This window comes from Oncorhynchus gorbuscha, unplaced genomic scaffold (genome assembly GCF_021184085.1).
Source record: "Oncorhynchus gorbuscha isolate QuinsamMale2020 ecotype Even-year unplaced genomic scaffold, OgorEven_v1.0 Un_scaffold_2694, whole genome shotgun sequence".
In the NCBI taxonomy this organism is placed as follows: domain Eukaryota; kingdom Metazoa; phylum Chordata; class Actinopteri; order Salmoniformes; family Salmonidae; genus Oncorhynchus; species Oncorhynchus gorbuscha.
Genome location: NW_025747135.1, coordinates 46,232 through 59,262, shown reverse-complemented (window position 1 = coordinate 59,262; position 13,031 = coordinate 46,232). Strand labels below are relative to the sequence as shown.

The following is a 13,031-nucleotide window of genomic DNA, read 5'->3' as shown; positions in this document are numbered from 1 at the left end:
GCCCTGTCAGCCTGTAGTCTGGCCTAGAGCCATGCCCTGTCAGCCTGTAGTCTGGCCTAGAGCCATGCCCTGTCAGCCTGTAGTCTGGCCTAGAGCCATGCCCTGTCAGCCTGTAGTCTGGCCTAGAGCCATGCCCTGTCAGCCTGTAGTCTGGCCTAGAGCCATGCCCTGTCAGCCTATAGTCTGGCCTAGAGCCATGCCCTGTCAGCCTGTAGTCTGGCCTAGAGCCATGCCCTGTCAGCCTGTAGTCTGGCCTAGCCATGCCCTGTCAGCCTAGCCTGGCCTAGAGCCATGCCCTGTCAGCCTGTAGCCTGGCCTAGAGCCATGCCCCGTCATCCTGTAGCCTGGCCTAGAGCCATGCCCTGTCAGCCTGGCCTAGAGCCATGCCCTGTCAGCCTATAGTCTGGCCTAGAGCCATGCCCTGTCAGCCTGTAGTCTGGCCTAGAGCCATGCCCTGTCAGCCTATAGTCTGGCCTAGAGCCATGCCCTGTCAGCCTATAGTCTGGCCTAGAGCCATGCCCTGTCAGCCTGTAGCCTGGCCTAGAGCCATGCCCTGTCAGCCTGTAGCCTGGCCTAGAGCCATGCCCTGTCAGCCTATAGTCTGGCCTAGAGCCATGCCCTGTCAGCCTATAGTCTGGCCTAGAGCCATGCCCTGTCAGCCTGTAGCCTGGCCTAGAGCCATGCCCTGTCAGCCTGTAGCTCCCTCCATAGACAGAAACATCATGTTGGTGAACACATTTGAAAGTATTAACAGAGAACACTTGAGATTCCAACTACTCAGTCACACCACTATGTTACACACAACTACTCAGTCTCACCCCTGTTACACACAACTACTCAGTCACACCACTATGTTACACACAACTACTCAGTCTCACCCCTGTTACACACAACACCCCTACTCTCAGTCACACCATGCCTATGTCACACCAACTACTGTTACACACAACTACTCAGTCACACACCCCAGTATGTTACACACAACTACTCAGTCACACCCCTGTTACACACAACTACTCAGTCACACCCCTGTCACACCCCTGTTCACACCCCTATGTTACAACTACTCAGTCACACCCCTGTTACACACAACTCCTCAGTCACACCCCTGTTACACACAACTACTCAGTCACACCCCTATGTTACACACAACTCCTCAGTCACACCCCTATGTTACACACAACTCCTCAGTCACACCCCTATGTTACACACAACTCCTCAGTCACACCCCTATGTTACACACAACTCCTCAGTCACACCCCTGTTACACACAACTACTCAGTCACATCCCTATGTTACACACAACTCCTCAGTCACACCACTATGTTACACACAACTCTCAGTCTCACCAACTACTGTTACACCACTATGTTACACACAACTACTCAGTCACACCACTATGTTACACACAACTACTCAGTCACACCACTATGTTACACACAACTCCTCAGTCACACCCCTATGTTACACACAACTACTCAGTCACACCACTATGTTACACACAACTCCTCAGTCACACCCCTGTTACACACAACTCCTCAGTCACACACAACTCATCAGTCACACCACTATGTTACACACAACTCCTCAGTCACACCCCTGTTACACACAACTACTCAGTCACACCCCTGTTACACCAACTACTCAGTTACACACAACTACTCAGTCTCACCCCCCTGTTACACACAACTACTCAGTCACACCACTATGTTACACACAACTCCTCAGTCTCAGTCTCACCCCTCAGTGTTACACACAACTCCTCAGTCACACCTCCTCAGTTACACACAACTCCTCAGTCAGTCACACACAACTCCTCAGTCACACACAACTCCTCAGTCACACCACTATGTTACACACAACTCCTCAGTCACACCCCTGTTACACACAACTCCTCAGTCACACCCCTGTTACACACAACTCCTCAATCACACCCCTGTTACACACAACTCCTCAGTCACACCCCTGTTACACACAACTCCTCAGTCACACACAACTCCTCAGTCACACCCCTGTTACACACAACTCCTCAGTCACACCCCTGTTACACACAACTCCTCAGTCACACCCCTATGTTACACACAACTCCTCAGTCACACCCCTGTTACACACAACTCCTCAGTCACACCCCTGTTACACACAACTCCTCAGTCACACCCCTATGTTACACACAACTCCTCAGTCACACCTATGTTACACACAACTCCTCAGTCACACCCCTGTTACACACAACTCCTCAGTCACACCCCTGTTACACACAACTCCTCAGTCACACCCCTGTTACACACAACTCCTCAGTCACACCCCTATGTTACACACAACTCCTCAGTCACACACAACTCCTCAGTCACACACAACTACTCAGTCACACCCCTATGTTACACACAACTCCTCAGTCACACCCCTGTTACACACAACTCCTCAGTCACACACAACTCCTCAGTCACACCCCTGTTACACACAACTCCTCAGTCACACCCCTATCAGTCACACACAACTACTCAGTCACACACAACTCCTCAGTCACACCCCTATGTTACACACAACTCCTCAGTCCATTTGATGTTCACACCATGAATTAACTCTTCATTAAATATCAATTTATTCATGTTTCCTTTCTCTCTCTTACAAAGAATACAATCTGGTCTACAAAATTCAGAGCGTGGAAAGTGTTGGTCAAAATACAGGAGAGAGTGTCCCCCGACCCAAAAGCATCCCTCCCCTCGTCACTCCTTGTAATCGGTATCCATGTGAAACCCCCCCCTGTTCCTGTACCCTGTCTGACAACACTGCCACAGTGTTACCCCAGGCTGGTACATGTTATGTTACCTCACAGAAAAAACCTGAATAATCAACAGGAGCGAAACTACAGTGGAACTGAGACAGATAGATGTGGACAGACCCCCCCACCCCACCCCCCTCCCAAAACAACACATTTGAGAAAGTGCTACATTGTTCTCGTTGTTAGCGTCGTCAGCGGATGATGTGTGCCGGCCGGCCTTCCACCCACCAGACAGACTCCTCCAGCCCCAGGACCCAGCCTGCTCTGAGTCCCCCAATGAGGGTGGTGTTGGCTGGGCTGGTGTTGGACCAGGTTTGGCACTGGCCTCCAGACTGGCCCTCTCAGAGCTGGCCTCAGAAGCAGGGGGGGGGAGGGGCGGTGAGGGGGTGGGGCAGTTCAAGGAGAGATGGGGCTATATCAGGGCCAGCTGATGCTGACTCGCTGAGCCCACTGGCAGGGCACCGGAGGGGTGGAGGATGGAGGTGGCGCCCCCCTCAGGCCACATAGTGGTACTGGTTGGGACTCTCCTTGTCTCTCTCCATGTAGTCTCTGTCAATCAGCGACTCAATCCGCTTTTTCAGGTCTCCAGGCTGAGGAGAGAACACACAGAGGAATGACAGAGGAGAGAGAACGCACAGAGGAGAGAGAACGCACAGAGGAGAGAGAACGCACAGAGGAGAGAGAACGCACAGAGGAGAGAGAACGCACAGAGGAATGACAGAGGAGAGAGAACGCACAGAGGAGAGAGAACGCACAGAGGAGAGAGAACGCACAGAGGAGAGAGAACGCACAGAGGAGAGAGAACGCACAGAGGAGAGAGAACGCACAGGAGAGAGAACACAGAGGAATGACAGAGGAGAGAGAACGCACAGAGGAGAGAGAACGCACAGAGGAGAGAGAACGCACAGAGGAGAGAGAACGCACAGAGGAGAGAGAACGCACAGAGGAGAGAGAACGCACAGAGGAGAGAGAACGCACAGAGGAGAGAGAACGCACAGAGGAGAGAACACACAGAGGAGAGAGAACGCACAGAGGAATGACAGAGGAGAGAGAACACACAGAGGAGAGAGAACGACACAGAGGAGAGAATGACAGAGGAGAGAGAACGCACAGAGGAGAGAGAACGCACAGAGGAGAACGCAGAGAAGAGAACGCACAGAGGAGAGAGAACGCACAGAGGAGAGAGAACGCACAGAGGAGAGAGAACGCACAGAGGAATGACAGAGGAGAGAGAACGCACAGAGGAATGACAGAGGAGAGAGAACGCACAGAGGAATGACAGAGGAGAGAGAACGCACAGAGGAGAGAGAACGCACAGAGGAATGACAGAGGAGAGAGAACGCACAGAGGAGAGAGAACGCACAGAGGAGAGAGAACGCACAGAGGAGAGAGAACGCACAGAGGAGAGAGAACGCACAGAGGAGAGAGAACGCACAGAGGAGAGAGAACGCACAGAGGAATGACAGAGGAGAGAACGCACAGAGGAGAGAGAACACACAGAGGAATGACAGAGGAGAGAGAACGCACAGAGGAATGACAGAGGAGAGAGAACGCACAGAGGAGAGAGAACACACAGAGGAATGACAGAGGAGAGAGAACACAGAGGAATGACAGAGGAGAGAGAACACAGAGGAATGACAGAGGAGAGAGAACACACAGAGGAATGACACTGAAGGGTATGCAGCTTGGAGCTGAGGGTGTACAGTGCAGTTTACTTGATGTGAATGACTGATGTGACTATATTTCAGGGTAGGAAAAAAAGAACAAAAGCAACGAGAGAGAGAGAGAGTGAAAATGAAAGAGTACCTTGACGGGGAACTTGAGCTGGTTGTATAGTTCTGACACCAACAGGTTGTGGCCCAGGGTCTTCCTCATCTTCATGATGCGGACAACGGCAGCGTCGATCTGGTACTGTCTGTCCTGAAACACACGCTCTGTGGTGCTCACCTGCTCCTCTACCTGGACACACAGACACACAGACACATCAACACACGCTCTGTGGTGCTCACCTGCTCCTCTACCTGGACACAGACACACAGACATCAACACACGCTCTGTGGTGCTCACCTGCTCTTCAACCTGAACACACACACACACACATCAACACACGCTCTGTGGTGCTCACCTGCTCTTCAACCTGAACACACACACACACAGACACATCAACACACGCTCTGTGGTGCTCACCTGCTCCTCTACCTGGACACACAGACCAACACAACTGTAATTCACCATTTATTTTCTGTGAACGTTTCACTTCCTGAATAAAATGACTCCAACTCGAGAGTTGACTGTGTGAATGCATGATGGCTACACTTCCTCCAATGATGGGCAAGGGAGGAACTCAAAACTTAGGCAATAAGATTTAACTGACGGGAACCTGGAGTGGCAACCCTCAGTGGAAAGCACCATTATATGTATGAATTAGTCTGATATAACAGACAATGATTAGAGTCAGCACTCCCTTCTGTTCAACAGGCAGGCACAGACTTGACAATGTACCGTTTCCTTCACAGAGACCGAGAGGTGTTAACCCTACCGTTTCCTTCACAGAGACAGGTGTTAACCCTACCGTTTCCTTCACAGAGACAGAGGTGTTAACCCTACCGTTTCCTTCACAGAGAGAGAGGCCTTAACCCTACCGTTTCCTTCACAGAGAGAGAGGCGTTAACCCTACCGTTTCCTTCACAGAGACAGAGAGGCGTTAACCCTACCGTTTCCTTCACAGAGACAGAGTGTTAACCCTACCGTTTCCTTCACAGAGACAGGTGTTAAGCCTACCGTTTCCTTCACAGAGACAGGTGTTAACCCTACCGTTTCCTTCACAGAGAGAGGGTGTTAACCCTACCGTTTCCTTCACAGAGAGAGAGGTGTTAACCCTACCGTTTCCTTCACAGAGAGAGGGGTGTTAACCCTACCGTTTCCTTCACAGAGACAGAGAGGCGTTAACCCTACCGTTTCCTTCACAGAGACAGGCGTTAACCCTACACAGAGAGGCGTTAACCCTACCGTTTCCTTCACAGAGACAGGTGTTAACCCTACCGTTTCCTTCACAGAGAGAGGTGTTAACCCTACCGTTTCCTTCACAGAGAGAGGTGTTAACCCTACCGTTTCCTTCACAGAGAGAGGTGTTAACCCTACCGTTTCCTTCACAGAGAGAGGGTGTTAACCCTACCGTTTCCTTCACAGAGAGAGGGGTGTTAACCCTACCGTTTCCTTCACAGAGACAGAGGTGTTAACCCTACCGTTTCCTTCACAGAGACAGAGGTGTTAACCCTACCGTTTCCTTCACAGAGACAGAGGTGTTAACCCTACCGTTTCCTTCACAGAGACAGGGGTGTTAACCCTACCGTTTCCTTCACAGAGAGGGGTGTTAATCCTACCGTTTTCTTCACAGAGAGAGGTGTTAACCCTACCGTTTCCTTCACAGAGAGAGGTGTTAACCCTACCGTTTCCTTCATCTGAATCTGGTTGATCTTGATGCGGAACAGTTTGTGTCTGAAGTCGTTGTTGAAGTTGAAGCGGTCTCCGTCTTCTATGTCCTTCCCCCGGGGACTCTTATTGAGGACGCGCGCCTTCCCACAGGCCAGAGACTGCAGGGTACGCCTCAACTCACCCTCCTCTGGGGACGGAACGGGGACACAGATCACGGTTACACTACTTCCATATACATCAAGTTCAATTGGAGAAATTACATACATTTCATGAATGAGCCCAAATGTTATTTACCCCAAATACGCAATGAGATTAATGTAGAAGAGAGAAAGAGGTGATTAGAAGGGCACTCAACATGTACGGGCGGCACTGACACGAATCACTGATGACTGCTTAAAATGGATAAGACTGCAGGAGCTGTACTGTACTGCCTTTGATATTATTGACCCTATCCGGTTGTTGAGAAATACCTATGATATGGCAAATCTAATAGAACCTTCTCTAATGCCAAACATGTAAAGTGTGGTGTACCGCAGGGCCGCTCTCAAAGTCCTGTACTTTTAAAAATTTTCTTCTCGATACTGAACAAAAAATAAAAACGCAACAAGTGTTGGTTTCATGTTTCATGAGCAGAATTAAGAGCCCAGAAATGTTTTGTAACCACAAAAGAGCGTATTGCTCTAGGTCACATGAGGAGAGGTGCCGATGCTTAATTTGTTGGTTTGCCGTCCACTTGCTCTCCATAAGACAGAAGAGTTCCATGCAGTCATGGCTCTGTATAAAACTGTACTTCTCATTTGTTCTGGACCTGGGGACTCTGAAAAGACCCCTGGTGGCATGTCTGGTGTAAGTTGACTAAGCAAACAATTTGGAATTTCCAACACAATGTGTTTTTATAAAAACAAGAAGTGACGCAGTCAGTCTTTCCTCAACTCTCAGCCAAGAGAGACTGGCATGCATAGTATTAATATCAGCCCTCTGGTGACAATGACAAACAAGACTACATGTTAATGTTTAAATGTTGGTACATTGTAAAATCAGTCTGTAATGTCTTGTTCATTGTGTCGGAGCCCAGTAACACCAGCTGCCACCATTGGCATCGGCTGAAGGGGATCAGAATCAATCTAAACTAGAGATAAATAAAGAGAGTAGTTAGTTTAATCTAAGGAAAGGACCAGAGAAAATGTATGTACACCTTTTGTACATATGAAGGCAGTCAGACAGACAGAGGGAGAAGCTGTACCTATGAAGACAGACAGTCAGACAAAATGAGAAGCTGTACCTATGAAGACAGACAGAGGGAGAAGCTGTACCTATGAAGACAGACAGAGAAGCTGTACCTATGAAGAGACAGTCAGATTGACAGAGGGAGAAGCTGTACCTATGAAGACAGACAGTCAGACAAAATGAGAAGCTGTACCTATGAAGACAGACAGAGACAGAAGCTGTACCTATGAAGACAGACAGTCAGATTGACAGAGGGAGAAGCTGTATCTATGAAGACAGACAGTCAGACAAAATGAGAAGCTGTACCTATGAAGACAGACAGAGAAGCTGTACCTATGAAGACAGACAGAGAAGCTGTACCTATGAAGACAGACAGAGAAGCTGTACCTATGAAGACAGACAGAGAAGCTGTACCTATGAAGACAGACAGAGAAGCTGTACCTATGAAGACAGACAGAGAAGCTGTACCTATGAAGACAGACAGAGAAGCTGTACCTATGAAGACAGACAGAGAAGCTGTACCTATGAAGACAGACAGAGAAGCTGTACCTATGAAGACAGACAGAGAAGCTGTACCCTATTGAAGACAGACAGAGACCAGCTGGAACAGAGACAGACAGCAGCTCCTTCTTGACCCTGTAGACAGACAGACAGAGACAGCTATCTGGAAGACAGACACCTGAAGCTGTACCTACCCTGAAGACAGACAGACAGAGACACATCCAGTGGAACAGAGACACCTGCAGCTGAACTCCTCCCCCTGTAGACAGACACACAGAGACAACATCTGGAACAGAGACACCTGCAGCTCCTTCTTACCCTGTAGACAGACACAGTTAGAGACACATCTGGAACAGAGACACCTGCAGCTCCTTCTTACCCTGTAGACAGACACACAGAGACACATCTGGAACAGAGACACCTGCAGCTCCTTCTTACCCTGTAGACAGACACACAGAGACACATCTGGAACAGAGACACCTGCAGCTCCTTCTTACCCTGTAGACAGACACACAGAGACACATCTGGAACAGAGACACCTGCAGCTCCTTCTTACCCTGTAGACAGACACACAGAGACACATCTGGAACAGAGACACCTGCAGCTCCTTACCCTGTAGACAGACACACAGAGACACATCTGGAACAGAGACACCTGCAGCTCCTTCTTACCCTGTAGACAGACACACAGAGACACATCTGGAACAGAGACACCTGCAGCTCCTTCTTACCCTGTAGACAGACACACAGAGACACGTCTGGAACAGAGACACCTGCAGCTCCTTCTTACCATGTAGACAGACACACAGACACATCTGGAACAGAGACACCTGCAGCTCCTTCTTACCATGTAGACAGACACACAGACACGTCTGGAACAGAGACACCTGCAGCTCCTTCTTACCCTGTAGACAGACACACAGAGACACCTGCAGCTCCTTCTTACCCTGTAGACAGACACACAGAGACACCTGCAGCTCCTTCTTACCCTGTAGACAGACACACAGACACGTCTGGAACAGAGACACCTGCAGCTCCTTCTTACCCTGTAGACAGACACACAGACACGTCTGGAACAGAGACACCTGCAGCTCCTTGGAAAAAGACTCATTAGAAATTTGACATTTCAAAGAACGCCGCCGATCTTCTAGGACAGTGCTTCTCCGGTCCTCAAATACCCACACTGTTCTAGGGAAACCTTTCAGGCTCACCTCTTTAAACTCAGTCTTCAGAACAGCGTGGCCCAGGGTGGGCTGCCACTGGAGCTTCCTGCCACTGTGTTTCCCCAGATAGAACAGCTTGAATACCTCCTGGAGCTTCACCATCTGGGAAGAGCGAAGAGCGAGGGGAGGGGGAAGAGAGCGGGAGGCGGAAGAGCGAGGAGGAGGCGGAAGAGCGAGGGTGGCGGAAGAGCGAGGGAGGGGGAAGAGCGAGGAGGAAGGAAGAGCGAAGAGCGAGGGAGGGGAAGAGCGGAGGCGGAAGAGCGAGGGAGGGGGAAGAGCGAGGAGGGGAGCGAGGAGGGGGAAGAGCGAGGGAGGGGGAAGAGCGAGGGAGGCGGAAGAGCGAGGGAGGGGGAAGAGCGAAGAGCGAGGGAGGGGGGGAAGAGCGAAGAGCGAGGGAGGGGAAGAGCGAAGAGCGAGGGAGGGGGAAGAGCAGAGGGAGGGGGAAGAGCGAAGAGCGAGGGAGGAGGGGGAAGAGCGAAGAGCGAGGGAGGGGGAAGAGCGAGGAGGAGGGGGGGGCGAGAGAATTTATATAGGCTTCATAAAACCCAGCATACACACCACCCAACCACACACAGACAGACATACCTCAGGGGGCAGGTGGACCTCCATAGGAGTGTAGGAGGGCCAGTAGCCCATGGTGAGGATGTTGACTGTCAGCTCCAGCTGGCTGGGCTCACTCTGGTTCTGGGTGTACTGGGGGAGACAGACAACCCGATTCAATACATTCATGTACTGGTGGACACAACCTTGTTCAATACTGGAATAAAATACATTAATGTCCTGTTGTGTGAGACAATCAAATCCTTAATTTCTTGGAAAATGGTGTAAATTGAGAATTCCTTAATTCAAGAAATCGTTTGAATCCATCTGGGAACAAATGTAAACAACATTGGACTACCCCAATTGGTAGAGATGTTACACATGATTCTCTGTGGTAAATCGATATATTACAGTAGTAATATTGCTCAGTGTTTGGGTCCTTTATCTTCCCATATTGGTATGAACCCGTTTCAACGATTGAGCGCCATCTTTTGTCATTGCATTTTCTTACATCCGATAAGAGTGTTGTTTGTGACTGCACAGATCTGTCTCTTATCTCGCAAAAGGCTAATGGGATAGCTCCAAAGCAGTTTAGCTACAATAAGCTAATGGGATAGCTCCAAAGCAGTTTAGCTACAATAAGCTAATGGGATAGCTCCAAAGCAGTTTAGCTACAATAAGCTAATGGGATAGCTCCAAAGCAGTTTAGCTACAATAAGTTAATGGGATAGCTCCAAAGCAGTTTAGCTACAATAAGCTAATGGGATAGCTCCAAAGCAGTTTAGCTACAATAAGCTAATGGGATAGCTCCAAAGCAGTTTAGCTACAATAAGCTAATGGGATAGCTCCAAAGCAGTTTAGCTACAATAAGCTAATGGGATAGCAAAGCAGTTTAGCTACAATAAGCTAATGGGATTCCAAAGCAGTTTAGCTACAATAAGCTAATGGGATAGCTCCAAAGCAGTTTAGCTACAATAAGCTGGGATAGCTCCAAAGCAGTTTAGCTACAATAAGCTAATGGGATAGCTCCAAAGCAGTTTAGCTACAATAAGCTAATGGGATAGCTCCAAAGCAGTTTAGCTACAATAAGCTAATGGGATAGCTCCAAAGCAGTTTAGCTACAATAAGCTAATGGGATAGCGCCAAAGCAGTTTCTCCAAAGCAGTTTACAATAAGTTAATGGGAAGCTCCAAAGCAGTTTAGCTACAATAAGCTAATGGGATAGCGCCAAAGCAGTTTAGCTACAATAAGCTAATGGGATAGCTCCAAAGCAGTTTAGCTACAATAAGCTAATGGGATAAAAGCAGTTTAGCTACAATAAGCTAATGGGATAGCGCCAAAGCAGTTTAGGGTAAGCTAATTATCGAGAAAGCAGTATTAGGTAATAAGCTAATGGGACTTTCCAAAAACTGTTGAGCGCTAAATGGGATAGCGCCAAAGCGTTTAGCTCATAGCGCCAAGCAGCATTTAGGGGGGGGGGCAGTTTAGCTACAATAAGTGGGATAGCGCAAAAGTTTACAGCTGACACACTACATAGCTCCAAAGCAGTTTAGCTACACAGACAACATACATTTAGGGGCAGTTTTCTACAATAGGAATTTCAGTTTAGCTAGTAATAAGCTAATGGGATAGCTCCAAAGCAGTTTAGCTACAATAAGCTAATGGGATAGCTCCAAAGCAGTTTAGCTACAATAAGCTAATGGGCATAGCTCCAAAGCAGTTTAGCTACAATAAGCTAATGGGATAGCTCCAAAGCAGTTTAGCTACAATAAGTTAATGGGATAGCTCCAAAGCAGTTTAGCTACAATAAGTTCTGGGATAGCTCCAAAGCAGTTTAGCTACAATAAGCTAATGGGATAGCTCAATAGGATTTAGCTACAATAAGTAATGGGATAGCTCCAAAGCTTGCTACAATAAGCTAATGGGATAGCTCCAAAGCATTTAGCTCCAATAAGTAATGGGATAGCTCAAAGCAGTTTAGCTACAATAAGCTAATGGGATAGCTCCAAAGCAGTTTCTTGAATTTGCTAATGGGATAGCTCCAAAGCAGTTTAGCTACAATAAGTAATGGGATAGCTCCAAAGCAGTTTAGCTACAATAAGCTAATGGGATAGCTCCAAAGCAGTTTAGCTACAATAAGTTAATGGGATAGCTCCAAAGCAGTTTAGCTACAATAAGCTAATGGGATTTCCTCCAAAGCAGTTTAGCTACAATAAGCTAATTTGGATAGCTCCAAAGCAGTTTAGCTACAATAAGATAATGATAGCTCCAAAGCAGTTTAGCTACAATAAGCTAATGGGATAGCTCCAAAGCAGTTTAGCTACAATAAGTTAATGGGATAGCTCCAAAGCAGTTTAGCTACAATAAGTTTTGGGATAGCTCCAAAGCAGTTTAGCTACAATTTGCTAATGGGATAGCTCCAAAGCAGTTTAGCTACAATAAGCTAATGGGATAGCTCCAAAGCAGTTTAGCTACAATAAGCTAATGGGATAGCTCCAAAGCAGTTTAGCTACAATAAGCTAATGGGATAGCTCCAAAGCAGTTTAGCTACAATAAGCTAATGGGATAGCTCCAAAGCAGTTTAGCTACAATAAGCTAATGGGATAGCTCCAAAGCAGTTTAGCTACAATAAGCTAATGGGATAGCTCCAAAGCAGTTTAGCTACAATAAGCTAATGGGATAGCTCCAAAGCAGTTTAGCTACAATAAGCTAATGGGATAGCTCCAAAGCAGTTTAGCTACAATAAGCTAATGGGATAGCTCCAAAGCAGTTTAGCTACAATAAGCTAATGGGATAGCGCCAAAGCAGTTTAGCTACAATAAGCTAATGGGATAGCTCCAAAGCAGTTTAGCTACAATAAGCTAATGGGATAGCTCCAAAGCAGTTTAGCTACAATAAGCTAATGGGATAGCTCCAAAGCAGTTTAGCTACAATAAGCTAATGGGATAGCTCCAAAGCAGTTTAGCTACAATAAGCTAATGGGATAGCTCCAAAGCAGTTTAGCTACAATAAGCTAATGGGATAGCTCCAAAGCAGTTTAGCTACAATAAGCTAATGGGATAGCTCCAAAGCAGTTTAGCTACAATAAGCTAATGGGATAGCTCCAAAGCAGTTTAGCTACAATAAGCTAATGGGATAGCTCCAAAGCAGTTTAGCTACAATAAGCTAATGGGATAGCGCCAAAGCAGTTTAGCTACAATTTGCTGTCTAACATGAGAAAATATTACCACGGTGACATCTGCCGAATCCACTTCTGCCACAAAACTGTCCGAATTAATCTAAACTAACAAAATGCCGATCGACGTTGATGTCGATTAAGGCAGC

General features: G+C 47.8%; 1 pseudogene across 1 annotated transcript in view; it reads right to left on the bottom strand.

Moving 5' to 3' along the window:
* Nucleotides 1-2,578: 2,578 nt before the first annotated feature.
* LOC124026362 overlaps nucleotides 2,579-13,031 on the bottom strand; it is a 29,852-nt pseudogene continuing 19,399 nt past the window's right edge. Inside the window, exons 14-19 of the transcript XR_006837277.1 lie at nucleotides 9,753-9,860; nucleotides 9,156-9,269; nucleotides 8,157-8,264; nucleotides 6,232-6,402; nucleotides 4,589-4,741; nucleotides 2,579-3,372 (exon numbers count right to left, since the gene is read on the bottom strand). The product of XR_006837277.1 is annotated as a cullin-4A-like (transcript). The remainder of the gene's footprint in view (nucleotides 3,373-4,588; nucleotides 4,742-6,231; nucleotides 6,403-8,156; nucleotides 8,265-9,155; nucleotides 9,270-9,752; nucleotides 9,861-13,031) is intronic.